Here is a 13,911-nt window from a genome sequence, read left to right as displayed (position 1 = left end):
CGTACAGTGAGCAGTCCAGAGAGAGACTGACGGAGACACTGTGCTAATCACTGTACTAATAAGTGCCTCCCTCCCTCCGGGTCCTCCGTACAGTGAGCAGTCCAGAGAGAGACTGACGGAGACACTGTGCTAATCACTGTACTAATAAGTGCCACCCTCCCTCCGGGTCCTCCGTACAGTGAGCAGTCCAGAGAGAGACTGACGGAGACACTGTGCTAATCACTGTACTAATAAGTGCCTCCCTCCCTCCGGGTCCTCCGTACAGTGAGCAGTCCAGAGTGAGACTGACGGAGACACTGTGCTAACCACTGTACTAATAAGTGCCTCCCTCCGGGTCCTCCGTACAGTGAGCAGTCCAGAGAGAGACTGACGGAGACACTGTGCTAATCACTGTACTAATAAGTGCCTCCCTCCCTCCGGGTCCTCCGTACAGTGAGCAGTCCAGAGAGAGACTGACGGAGACACTGTGCTAATCACTGTACTAATAAGTGCCTCCCTCCCTCCGGGTCCTCCGTACAGTGAGCAGTCCAGAGTGAGACTGACGGAGACACTGTGCTAACCACTGTACTAATAAGTGCCTCCCTCCCTCCGGGTCCTCCGTACAGTGAGCAGTCCAGAGAGAGACTGACGGAGACACTGTGCTAATCACTGTACTAATAAGTGCCGCCCTCCCTCCGGGTCCTCCGTACAGTGAGCAATCCAGAGAGAGAGTGACGGAGACACTATGCTAATCACTGTACTAATAAGTGCCTCCCTCCCTCCGGGTCCTCCGTACAGTGAGCAGTCCAGAGAGAGACTGACGGAGACACTGTGCTAATCGCTGTACTAATAAGTGCCTCCCTCCGGGTCCTCCGTACAGTGAGCAGTCCAGAGAGAGACTGACGGAGACACTGTGCTAATCACTGTACTAATAAGTGCCTCCCTCCCTCCGGGTCCTCCGTACAGTAAGCAGTCCAGAGAGAGACTGACGGAGACACTGTGCTAATCACTGTACTAATAAGTGCCACCCTCCCTCCGGGTCCTCCGTACAGTGAGCAGTCCAGAGAGAGACTGACGGAGTCACTGTGCTAATCACTGTACTAATAAGTGCCTCCCTCCCTCCGGGTCCTCCGTACAGTGAGCAGTCCAGAGAGAGACTGACGGAGACACTGTGCTAACCACTGTACTAATAAGTGCCTCCCTCCGGGTCCTCCGTACAGTGAGCAGTCCAGAGTGAGACTGACGGAGACACTGTGCTAACCACTGTACTAATAAGTGCCGCCCTCCCTCCAGGTCCTCCGTACAGTGAGCAGTCCAGAGAGAGACTGAGGGAGACACTGTGCTAATCACTGTACTAATAAGTGCCTCCCTCCCTCCGGGTCCTCCATACAGTGAGCAGTCCAGAGAGAGACTGACAGAGACACTGTGCTAATCACTGTACTAATAAGTGCCGCCCTCCCTCCGGGTCCTCCGTACAGTGAGCAGTCCAGAGAGAGACTGACGGAGACACTGTGCTGCTAATCACTGTACTAATAAGTGCCGCCCTCCCTCCAGGTCCTCCGTACAGTGAGCAGTCCAGAGAGAGACTGACAGAGACACTGTGCTAATCACTGTACTAATAAGTGCCGCCCTCCCTCCGGGTCCTCCGTACAGTGAGCAGTCCAGAGAGAGACTGACGGAGACACTGTGCTGCTAATCACTGTACTAATAAGTGCCTCCCTCCATCCGGGTCCTCCGTACAGTGAGCAGTCCAGAGAGAGACTGACGGAGACACTGTGCAAATCACTGTACTAATAAGTGCCTCCCTCCGGGTCCTCCATACAGTGAGCAGTTCAGAGAGAGACTGACGGAGACACTGTGCTAATCACTGTACTAATAAGTGCCTCCCTCCGGGTCCTCCGTACAGTGAGCAGTCCAGAGAGAGACTGACGGAGACACTGTGCTAATCACTGTACTAATAAGTGCCTCCCTCCCTCCGGGTCCTCCGTACAGTGAGCAGTCCAGAGAGAGACTGACGGAGACACTGTGCTAACCACTGTACTAATAAGTGCCTCCCTCCCTCCGGGTCCTCCATACAGTGAGCAGTCCAGAGAGAGACTGACAGAGACACTGTGCTAATCACTGTACTAATAAGTGCCGCCCTCCCTCCGGGTCCTCCGTACAGTGAGCAGTCCAGAGAGAGACTGACGGAGACACTGTGCTGCTAATCACTGTACTAATAAGTGCCGCCCTCCCTCCAGGTCCTCCGTACAGTGAGCAGTCCAGAGAGAGACTGACAGAGACACTGTGCTAATCACTGTACTAATAAGTGCCGCCCTCCCTCCGGGTCCTCCGTACAGTGAGCAGTCCAGAGAGAGACTGACGGAGACACTGTGCTGCTAATCACTGTACTAATAAGTGCCTCCCTCCATCCGGGTCCTCCGTACAGTGAGCAGTCCAGAGAGAGACTGACGGAGACACTGTGCAAATCACTGTACTAATAAGTGCCTCCCTCCGGGTCCTCCATACAGTGAGCAGTTCAGAGAGAGACTGACGGAGACACTGTGCTAATCACTGTACTAATAAGTGCCTCCCTCCGGGTCCTCCGTACAGTGAGCAGTCCAGAGAGAGACTGACGGAGACACTGTGCTAATCACTGTACTAATAAGTGCCTCCCTCCCTCCGGGTCCTCCGTACAGTGAGCAGTCCAGAGAGAGACTGACGGAGACACTGTGCTAACCACTGTACTAATAAGTGCCACCCTCCCTCCGGGTCCTCCGTGCAGTGAGCAGTCCAGATAGAGACTGACGGAGACACTGTGCTAATCACTGTACTAATAAGTGCCTCCCTCCCTCCGGGTCCTCCGTACAGTGAACAAAAAAGAGAGATTGCTACTCGCACAGGACCCTCATTGATATCGAGGATAGTGGGTGGACCCCTAGGTTAAGTGTACTTATAGAAGTTTCTAAATAGGGCTTATCAGGGGTGTGCTTCCACTGGACATCAAAATATACACAAATGACAAAGAAGAAAAAGTATGTCCTGGTGTGGTGCACCTATTGAGACTCAAGCGAATAAAGATGAACTTTTATTAACAATTTTAAGAAAGCGAAATATAAAAACACACAGACAAAACATATACGCAAATGTGTTTTTGAATTTTTACAACGCTTTGAACATTTTTTATGAACTTTTGATCAGAGAACATGCTCAATAACATTTGGAAGTATGAAAAAACTGTGTTGGCCGGAAATCGAACCCGGGTCAACTGCTTGGAAGGCACCTATGCTCACCACTATACCACCAACGCTTGACTGACACATTTGCGTATATGTTTTGTCTGTGTGTTTTTATATTTCGCTTTCTTAAAATTGTTAATAAAAGTTAATCTTTATTCGCTTGAGTCTCAATAGGTGCACCACACCAGGACATACTTTTTCTTCTTTGTCACCTCCGTACAGTGAGCAGTCCGGAGTGCTTACAAAAAATATTCAAATATATATATATATATATATATATATATATATATATAAAAATTTTAATGAAATATATAAATAACAATGTATATACATATGATTACATTAAAATGGGGGGGGGGGAGCGGCACAAAAATGTTGTGCCTAGGGGCGGCCTGACCCCTAAATTCGCCCCTGACCAACAGAGCAGGGGGTAGCACACACACACACAATGCATGTATGCTTAGGTCACAACGGATCTTATATAGTCGTATTAAAGCTGAAACGGTGGTCCGGAGGACTCATAGACAATCAATAGGTCGACATTAAAAGGTTGACATGACAAAACACAGATATGGCATGAATTTTTCACATTTTTTTTTTCACTTTTTCATCATTTACCAACCACGTCATCTCTGATTGGGTAAAGTGTGCCAAGTGCAGCGGTAGTGTAGTGGAGTGTAGCTGGCAAAGTGCATCGCTGCGCTCACTATGCTTCGGGCCTGGCGCCTCGCTGCGCTGGGCACACTATTATATGCCCACTTGGATAGTAAGGTATGAAAAACCACCTTTATTTGAAAAAAAAAAAGTGAAAAACTCATGTTGACCATAAGCTTGTACTGACCTTTTGTCAATGTCCACCTTGGGAATGTCGACCATTTCAAGGTGTTGACATTATTGGTCGACCTAATTACTGTTGACTGGGAGATGAGCGAGAGGCCCTGGGAGATTGGGTCATCGCAAGCAGCCCATAGGCAGGAATAGGTGCATGCTACGATGATGGACACGAGGGGAGGAGCCTGCTGGGACACAGACAGATTACCGCCACTGTGTGCACTTCTGCCTGCGATTCAGGCCCCAAGTGTGCTTTCCTCAGCGTCGCATTGGATGTAGGGATGGCCATCGATTGTTTCCTTCAATGGCAATATTGCAACCAGCCATTGATAGTCATAACCTATGTTATGGATAACCATTGATAGCCAAAACTATCGATGGTTATCAATTATCTTTGACTGAATGGATCATGGGCCAATCAGAAAGTGGGGGTGGGGCTTCTGGGTTGTCGGGAGGTGGAGCTATGCTCCGTGTCCCGGCACCCTGGGGGGAAAAAAAAAGAGAAAGAAACATCGGTTCCCCTGTGCCATCGATGTATGGAAAGCATCTGGCTCTCCCACATCGATGGCAAAAGTATTCAACATCGGCCATAAACCATTGATAATTTAAAATCATTGATGGTTGATGGCCATCCCTAAAATTTGGATGAACATCCCACATGACTGACACATTGTTACTATGTTACATCACTGCCCTATACCGCAAGCAGGGCCGGCGCCACCACTAGGCAGCCTTAGGCATTTGCCTAGGGCGCCGGCCACTGGAGGGCGGAAGAAAGGAGCAGGAGGTCCCGTCCCCCCCATGGAGGTAAGCAACTCTGCCCTATACTGATACAGACATAACTGTATGACGTATTAGTCCGCCACATGACTGACACATTGTTACATCACAGCCCTATACCGATACAGACATAACTGTATGATGTATTAGTCCACCACATGACTGACACATTGTTACTATGTTACATCACTGCCCTATACCGTTACAGACATAATTGTATGACGTATTAGTCCGCCACATGACTGACACATTGTGACATCACAGCCCTATACCGATACAGACATAACTGTATGACGTATTAGTCCGACCACATGACTGACACATTGTTACATCACTGCCCTATACCGATACAGACATAAATGTATGACGTATTAGTCCGACCACATGACTGACACATTGTTACATCACAGCCCTATACCGATACAGACATAACTGTATGACGTATTAGTCCACCACATGACTGACACATTGTTACTATGTTACATCACTGCCCTATACCGTTACAGACATAATTGTATGACGTATTAGTCCGCCACATGGCTGACACATTGTTACATCACTGCCCTATACCGATACAGACATAACTGTATGACGTATTAGTCCGACCACAAGACTGACACATTGTTACATCACTGCCCTATACCGATACAGACATAACTGTATGATGTATTAGTCCGACCACAAGACGGACACATTGTTACTATGTTACATCACTGCCCTATACCGATACAGACATAACTGTATGTCGTATTAGTCCGCCACATGACTGACACATTGTTACATCACTGCCCTATACCGATACAGACAGAACTGTATGATGTATTAGTCCGACCACAAGACTGACACATTGTTACTATGTTACATCACTGCCCTATACCGATACAGACATAACTGTATGACGTATTAGTCCGCCACATGACTGACACATTGTTACATCACAGCCCTATACCGATACAGACATAACTGTATGACTTATTAGTCCGCCACATGACTGACACATTGGTACAATGTTACATCACTGCCCTATACCAATACAGACATAACTGTATGACATATTAGTCCGCCACATGACTGACACATTGTTACTATGTTACATCACTGCCCTATACCGATACAGACATAACTGTATGACGTATTAGTCCGCCACATGACTGACACATTGTTACTATGTTAAATCGCAGCAATATACCGATACAGACATAGCTGTATGACGTATTAGTCCGACCACATGACTGACACATTGTTACATCACTGCCCTATACCGATACAGACATAGCTGTATGACGTCTTAGTCCGCCATATGACTGACACATTGTTACATCACTGCCCTATACCGATATAGACATAACTGTATGACGTATTAGTCCGACCACATGACTGACACATTGTTACATCACTGCCCTATACCGATACAGACATAACTGTATGACGTATTAGTCCTCCACATGACTGACACATTGTTACAATGTTACATCACTGCCCTATACTGATACAGACATAACTGTATGACGTATTAGTCCGCCACATGACTGACACATTGTTACATCACTGCCCTATACCGATACAGACATAATTGTATGACGTATTAGTCCGCCACATGACTGACACATTGTTACTATGTTACATCGCAGCACTATACCGATACAGACATAGCTGTATGACGTATTAGTCCGACCACATGACTGACACATTGTTACATCACTGCCCTATACCGATACAGACATAACTGTATGACGTATTAGTCCGCCACATGACTGACACATTGTTACTATGTTAAATCGCAGCAATATACCGATACAGACATAGCTGTATGACGTATTAGTCCGACCACATGACTGACACATTGTTACATCACTGCCCTATACCGATACAGACATAGCTGTATGACGTATTAGTCCGCCATATGACTGACACATTGTTACTATGTTAAATCGCAGCACTATACCGATACAGACATAACTGTATGACGTATTAGTCCGCCACATGACTGACACATTGTTACATCACTGCCCTATACCGATACAGACATAGCTGTATGACGTATTAGTCCGCCATATGACTGACACATTGTTACTATGTTAAATCGCAGCACTATACCGATACAGACATAACTGTATGTCGTATTAGTCCGCCACATGACTGACACATTGTTACATCACTGCCCTATACCGATACAGACATAACTGTATGATGTATTAGTCCGACCACAAGACGGACACATTGTTACTATGTTACATCACTGCCCTATACCGATACAGACATAACTGATGACGTATTAGTCCGCCACATGACTGACACATTGTTACATCACAGCCCTATACCGATACAGACATAACTGTATGACGTATTAGTCCGCCACATGACTGACACATTGTTACTATGTTACATCACTGCCCTATACCGATACAGACATAACTGTATGACGTATTAGTCCGCCACATGACTGACACATTGTTACTATGTTAAATCGCAGCAATATACCGATACAGACATAGCTGTATGACGTATTAGTCCGACCACATGACTGACACATTGTTACATCACAGCCCTATACCGATACAGACATAACTGTATGACGTATTAGTCCGCCACATGACTGACACATTGTTACTATGTTACATCACTGCCCTATACCGATACAGACATAACTGTATGACGTATTAGTCCGCCACATGACTGACACATTGTTACTATGTTAAATCGCAGCAATATACCGATACAGACATAACTGTATGACGTATTAGTCCGCCACATGACTGACACATTGTTACATCACAGCCCTATACCGATACAGACATAACTGTATGACGTATTAGTCCGCCACATGACTGACACATTGTTACTATGTTACATCACTGCCCTATACCGATACAGACATAACTGTATGACGTATTAGTCCGCCACATGACTGACACATTGTTACTATGTTAAATCGCAGCAATATACCGATACAGACATAGCTGTATGACGTATTAGTCCGACCACATGACTGACACATTGTTACATCACTGCCCTATACCGATACAGACATAGCTGTATGACGTATTAGTCCGCCATATGACTGACACATTGTTACATCACTGCCCTATACCGATATAGACATAACTGTATGACGTATTAGTCCGACCACATGACTGACACATTGTTACATCACTGCCCTATACCGATACAGACATAACTGTATGACGTATTAGTCCTCCACATGACTGACACATTGTTACAATGTTACATCACTGCCCTATACTGATACAGACATAACTGTATGACGTATTAGTCCGCCACATGACTGACACATTGTTACATCACTGCCCTATACCGATACAGACATAATTGTATGACGTATTAGTCCGCCACATGACTGACACATTGTTACTATGTTACATCGCAGCACTATACCGATACAGACATAGCTGTATGACGTATTAGTCCGACCACATGACTGACACATTGTTACATCACTGCCCTATACCGATACAGACATAACTGTATGACGTATTAGTCCGCCACATGACTGACACATTGTTACTATGTTAAATCGCAGCAATATACCGATACAGACATAGCTGTATGACGTATTAGTCCGACCACATGACTGACACATTGTTACATCACTGCCCTATACCGATACAGACATAGCTGTATGACGTATTAGTCCGCCATATGACTGACACATTGTTACTATGTTAAATCGCAGCACTATACCGATACAGACATAACTGTATGACGTTTTAGTCCGCCACATGACTGACACATTGTTACTATGTTACATCACTGCCCTATACCGATACAGACAACTGTATGACGTATTAGTCCGACCACATGATTGACACATTGTTACTATGTTACATCGCAGCACTATACCGATACAGACATAACTGTATGACGTATTAGTCCACCACATTACTGACACATTGTTACTTTGTTAAATCGCAGCACTATACCGATACAGACATAACTGTATGACGTATTAGTCCGCCACATTACTGACACATTGTTGGATCACAGTCCTATACCGATACAGACATAGCTGTATGACGTATTAGCCCACCACATTACTGACACATTGTTGGATCACAGCCCTATACCGATACAGACATAACTGTATGACGTATTAGTCCGCCACATGACTAACACATTGTTACTATGTTACATCGCAGCACTATACCGATACAGACATAGCTGTATGACGTATTAGTCCGACCACATGACTGACACATTGTTACATCACTGCCCTATACCGATACAGACATAACTGTATGACGTATTAGTCCACCACATTACTGACACATTGTTGGATCACAGCCCTATACCGATACAGACATAACTGTATGACATATTAGTCCGACCACATGACTGACACATTGTTACATCACTGCCCTACACCGATACAGACATAACTGTATTATGTATTAGTCCGCCACATGACTGACACATTGTTACATCACAGCCCTATACCGATACAGACATAACTGTATTATGTATTAGTCCGCCACATGACTGACACATTGTTACTATGTTACATCGCAGCACTATACCGATACAGACATAGCTGTATGATGTATTAGTCCGCCACATGACTGACACATTGTTACTATGTTACATCGCAGCACTATACCGATACAGACATAGCTGTATGATGTATTAGTCCGCCACATGACTGACACATTGTTACTATGTTACATCGCAGCACTATACCGATACAGACATAGCTGTATGACGTATTAGTCCGCCACATTACTGACACATTGTTGGATCACAGCCCCGGGACAATACTTTCGGTTTCTATGTGACGTCCCCCATTAGTATTGCTCAGCTGTAATACATGCCCCCCATCTATTATTTACTGTCCTGCCCTCACACAATGAATAATTCATGTCAGAGACACAGAGACACATTTGCATGGGAGATGACACTGCGCCGCAGCTCACGGTCCCGGCCATTAGACATGACTCTGACTTGATTACATCTGAAACCAAGCACATGTATTTATCCCAATCTCTAGATCTAAGAGGGTAAGGGGAGGATTTCCCTGCTAATAGAATAAGCAGCTTAATGAATGAGGAAACTAGGTCAAGCTGTCTGGTGTCAGCCGGGCCTGGTCACTGCGTGCTAGTGATTCATGGGAGACAGAATGAGAGCAGGTGCAGCCACCGCTGCCACCGCCGTGGAGTCACAAATAGCTACTTTCACTCTTTGCGTGTAAAAGCTGATCCCATTGCCGCACTCTGGGAGGGGGGTGACTGGCAATTTTTAAAACAATTTCAATGTTTTTTTAGATCCCCAGAATACACATAGCATCAACAATTGTGATAACTCTCTCATTCATAATTCATAGTGTCCGCAAGTCCGGGCAATATACATGTAGTATGAGTTATGCCAGGGTGATGGCACAGCTGTGTGTAGAGGGGTTGCCCCTGGCCAGCTCCCAGCTTCGCAGCAGCAGTGCCTTCTCATCCCCCTATCAGTAGTCTCCTGGCATACAGCGCTGGCTGCTGACAGCAGTGGGTCATGCGGATATTAGTGCTGCCTGAACACATGTTGTCACAGTCACCGCTGTACTCTACGTGACCGGCACGTTCCAGTAAAGTAAGGAGATGGTTCTGAAGAAGTCAGCCATGGGGATACGGGTGCTGGAGATTTGATTCCCAGCCCTGGAACTCTGGATGGGGAATCACCTGCCAGAATCAGGTGCAGCTAACAGCCTCTGCTGTCCCAGCGCTACAGAGGCTGTTAGCTGCGCCGGAGAAAGCCGGCTCAACCCCGCCGGCTATGCTGCAGACAGACCAGCGCTGGATCCTGGATTGGTATATTGGTGTAAAAGTGTATGCGTGTGTATGAATGTGAAATAAAGTTATACTTTTCTGTGTGTGTGTTTTTTCTTTTAACATTCTTTTTACAAGGGGACTACAAGTCCCAGCGGGCCCATTAATGCCCTGCATGCTGGGACTTGTGGTTCTCCAAGTCCCAGCATGCTGGGGAGGTCTGCTGGTACTTGTAGTTCTCCTGGATAAAGCAATGTTACGTGTGTGAGTTTTAACTTTATCAGGCCGGCGTCCACTGGCCACGGATGGCGGTGACAGCCCCGGGCTTCAGCCCTGGACGGGTCAAGCCTGGAGGGGGGGACCCCTTTATTGGGAGGGTCCCCAGTCCTCCAGGTACCCCGTCCAAGGCTGACCAGCCACGGTGCTTATGTTTCGGCTGGGGGACCTTATGTAAAAAGTGTCTCCCGGCTGTGGCATGACACCGCAGGCTGTTGGAGCCCGGTGCTGGTTTCAAAATACGGGGGACCCCCAGATTTCTTGTCCCCCGTATTTTTAGAACTAGGACCGGTCCAAGAGTCCAGGGCTGGTTTCAGAAATACGGGGGACCGTATGCTTTTTGTCCCCGTAATTTATGCTCAGGAGGGGGTACCTTTTTTTTAACAAACACAAAATCGCACATTACCTCAAATTTGCACATTTTTATGCCTAAAATTCGCCCATTATCACACTTTTCTTTCCGGAATACGCACCTAATTAAATATGCAAATTTGCGGCAAAGAATTCGATTTCAAAAAGTGCGATAATGGGTGATTTTGAAAGTGTGAAAAATATCGCATCCTATTAAATGTCACCCTAAAACTCTACTCTAGCCTCCAAACTTTCAAGCGTTCCCTGAGTACTCACCTCTTCAGGCAGCTTATAATATTCCCAAACCCCACACAACCTCCAGTAGTGTTCCCTGAGTACTCACCTCTTCAGGCAGGTTATCATATTCCAGAACCCCCACACAACCTCCAGTAGTGTTACCTTAGTACTCACCTCTTCAGGCAGCCTATCATATTCCGGAACCCCACATAACCTCCAGTAGTGTTCCCTGAGTACTCACCTCTTCAGGCAGCCTATCATATTCCGGAACCCCCACATAACCTCCAGTAGTGTTCCCTGAGTACTCACCTCTTCAGGCAGCCTATCATATTCCGGAACCCCCACATAACCTCCAGTAGTGTTCCCTGAGTACTCACCTCTTCAGGCAGGTTATCATATTCCAGAACCCCCACACAACCTCCAGTAGTGTTCCCTGAGTACTCACCTCTTCAGGCAGCCTATCATATTCCGGAACCCCCACACAAACTCCAGTAGCGTTCCCTGAGTACTCACCTCTTCAGGCAGCCTATCATATTCCGGAACCCCCACATAACCTCCAGTAGCGTTCCCTGAGTACTCACCTCTTCAGGCAGCCTATCATATTCCGGAACCCCCACATAACCTCCAGTAGCGTTCCCTGAGTACTCACCTCTTCAGGCAGCCTATCATATTCCGGAACCCCCACACAACCTCCAGTAGCGTTCAATGAGTACTCACCTCTTCAGGCAGCCTATCATATTCCGGAACCCCCACACAACCCCAAGTAGCGTTCCCTGAATACTCACCTCTTCAGACAGCCTATCATATTCCGGAACCCCCACATAACCTCCAGTAGCGTTCCCTGAGTACTCACCTCTTCAGGCAGCCTATCATATTCCGGAACCCCCTGAGTACTCACCTCTTCAGGCAGCCTATCATATTCCAGAACCACCACATAACCTCCAGTAGCGTTCCCTGAGTACTCACCTCTTCAGGCAGCCTATCATATTCCAGAACCACCACATAACCTCCAGTAGCGTTCCCTGAGTACTCACCTCTTCAGGCAGCCTATCATATTCCGGAACCCCCACATAACCTCCGGTAGCGTTCCCTGAGTACTCACCTCTTCAGGCAGCTTATCATATTCCAGAACCAAAACACAACCTCCAGTAGCATTCCCTGAGTACTCACCTCTTCAGGCAGCTTATCATATTCCAGAACCCCACATAACCTCCAGTAGCATTCCCTGAGTACTCACCTCTTCAGGCAGCCTATCATATTCCAGAGCCCCCACACAACCTCCAGTAGTGTTCCCTGAGTACTCACTTCTTCAGGCAGCCTATCATATTCCAGAACCCCCACATAATCTCCAGTAGTGTTCCCTGAGTACTCACCTCTTCAGTCAGCCTATCATATTCCAGAACCCCCACATAATCTCCAGTAGTGTTCCCTGAGTACTCACCTCTTCTGGTAGCCTATCATATTCCAGAACCCCCACACAACCTCCAGTAGTGTTCCCTGAGTACTCACCTCTTCAGGCAGCCTATCATATTCCAGAACCCCCACATAATCTCCAGTAGTGTTCCCTGAGTACTCACCTCTTCAGTCAGCCTATCATATTCCAGAACCCCCACATAACCTCCAGTAGCGTTCCATGAGTACTTACCTCTTCAGGCAGCCTATCATATTCCAGAACCACCACATAACCTCCAGTAGCGTTCCCTGAGTACTCACCTCTTCAGGCAGCCTATCATATTCCGGAACCCCCACATAACCTCCAGTAGCGTTCCCTGAGTACTCACCTCTTCAGGCAGCCTATCATATTCCGCAAACCCCACACAACCGCCAGTAGCGTTCCCTGAGTACTCACCTCTTCAGCAGGGGCGGGCTGGGCCGGGGGGCAGGATGCCATGTGCCCCCCGGGCCGCTATATCAATTGGTGCGGCGGGCCGGTTTAGATATTGAAAAGGGCCCTGGTGGTCCAGTGTATTTAGAGCCGCGCCCGCCCGCAGCCCGGCATTCACTACACTGGCAGTCACTCTTTGCTGCAGGCGGCACACGCTGGGAGGAGGAGGAGGGATGCGCTCTCCCCACGGCACCTCCTGCTTCAGCGTGTGACGTGACAGCCACGGCCGCGCTGCGATCCCCTTCAGTTACAGTTACCCTGGCATGATATTGACTAGTACTAGTGGTCTCACGGTAGAGACTAGATCGCTTCAGTTACAGTTACTGGCTACCGTTAGACCACTAGTACTAGTCAATATCATGCCACCCGCAGCGCGGCCGCGGCTGTCACGTCACACGCTGAAGCAGGAGGTGCCGTGGGGAGAGTCACACGTTGAAGCAGGAGGTGCCATGGGGAGAGCTCCCAGCGTGCGCCGCCCACGCCCCACAGAAAAGAGTGCCACTGTAGTTATTCAATGAATGCCGGGCTGCGGGCTGGGCCGGGCTGGGTGCTGCCAGCCATGGCACATGGAGGGGGGTGAGCCGGTAAGGAA

Source organism: Crinia signifera, chromosome 7 (genome assembly GCF_055691185.1).
Source record: "Crinia signifera chromosome 7, ASM5569118v1, whole genome shotgun sequence".
Lineage (NCBI taxonomy): Eukaryota > Metazoa > Chordata > Amphibia > Anura > Myobatrachidae > Crinia > Crinia signifera.
Note: the sequence above shows the minus strand (reverse complement) of the source record.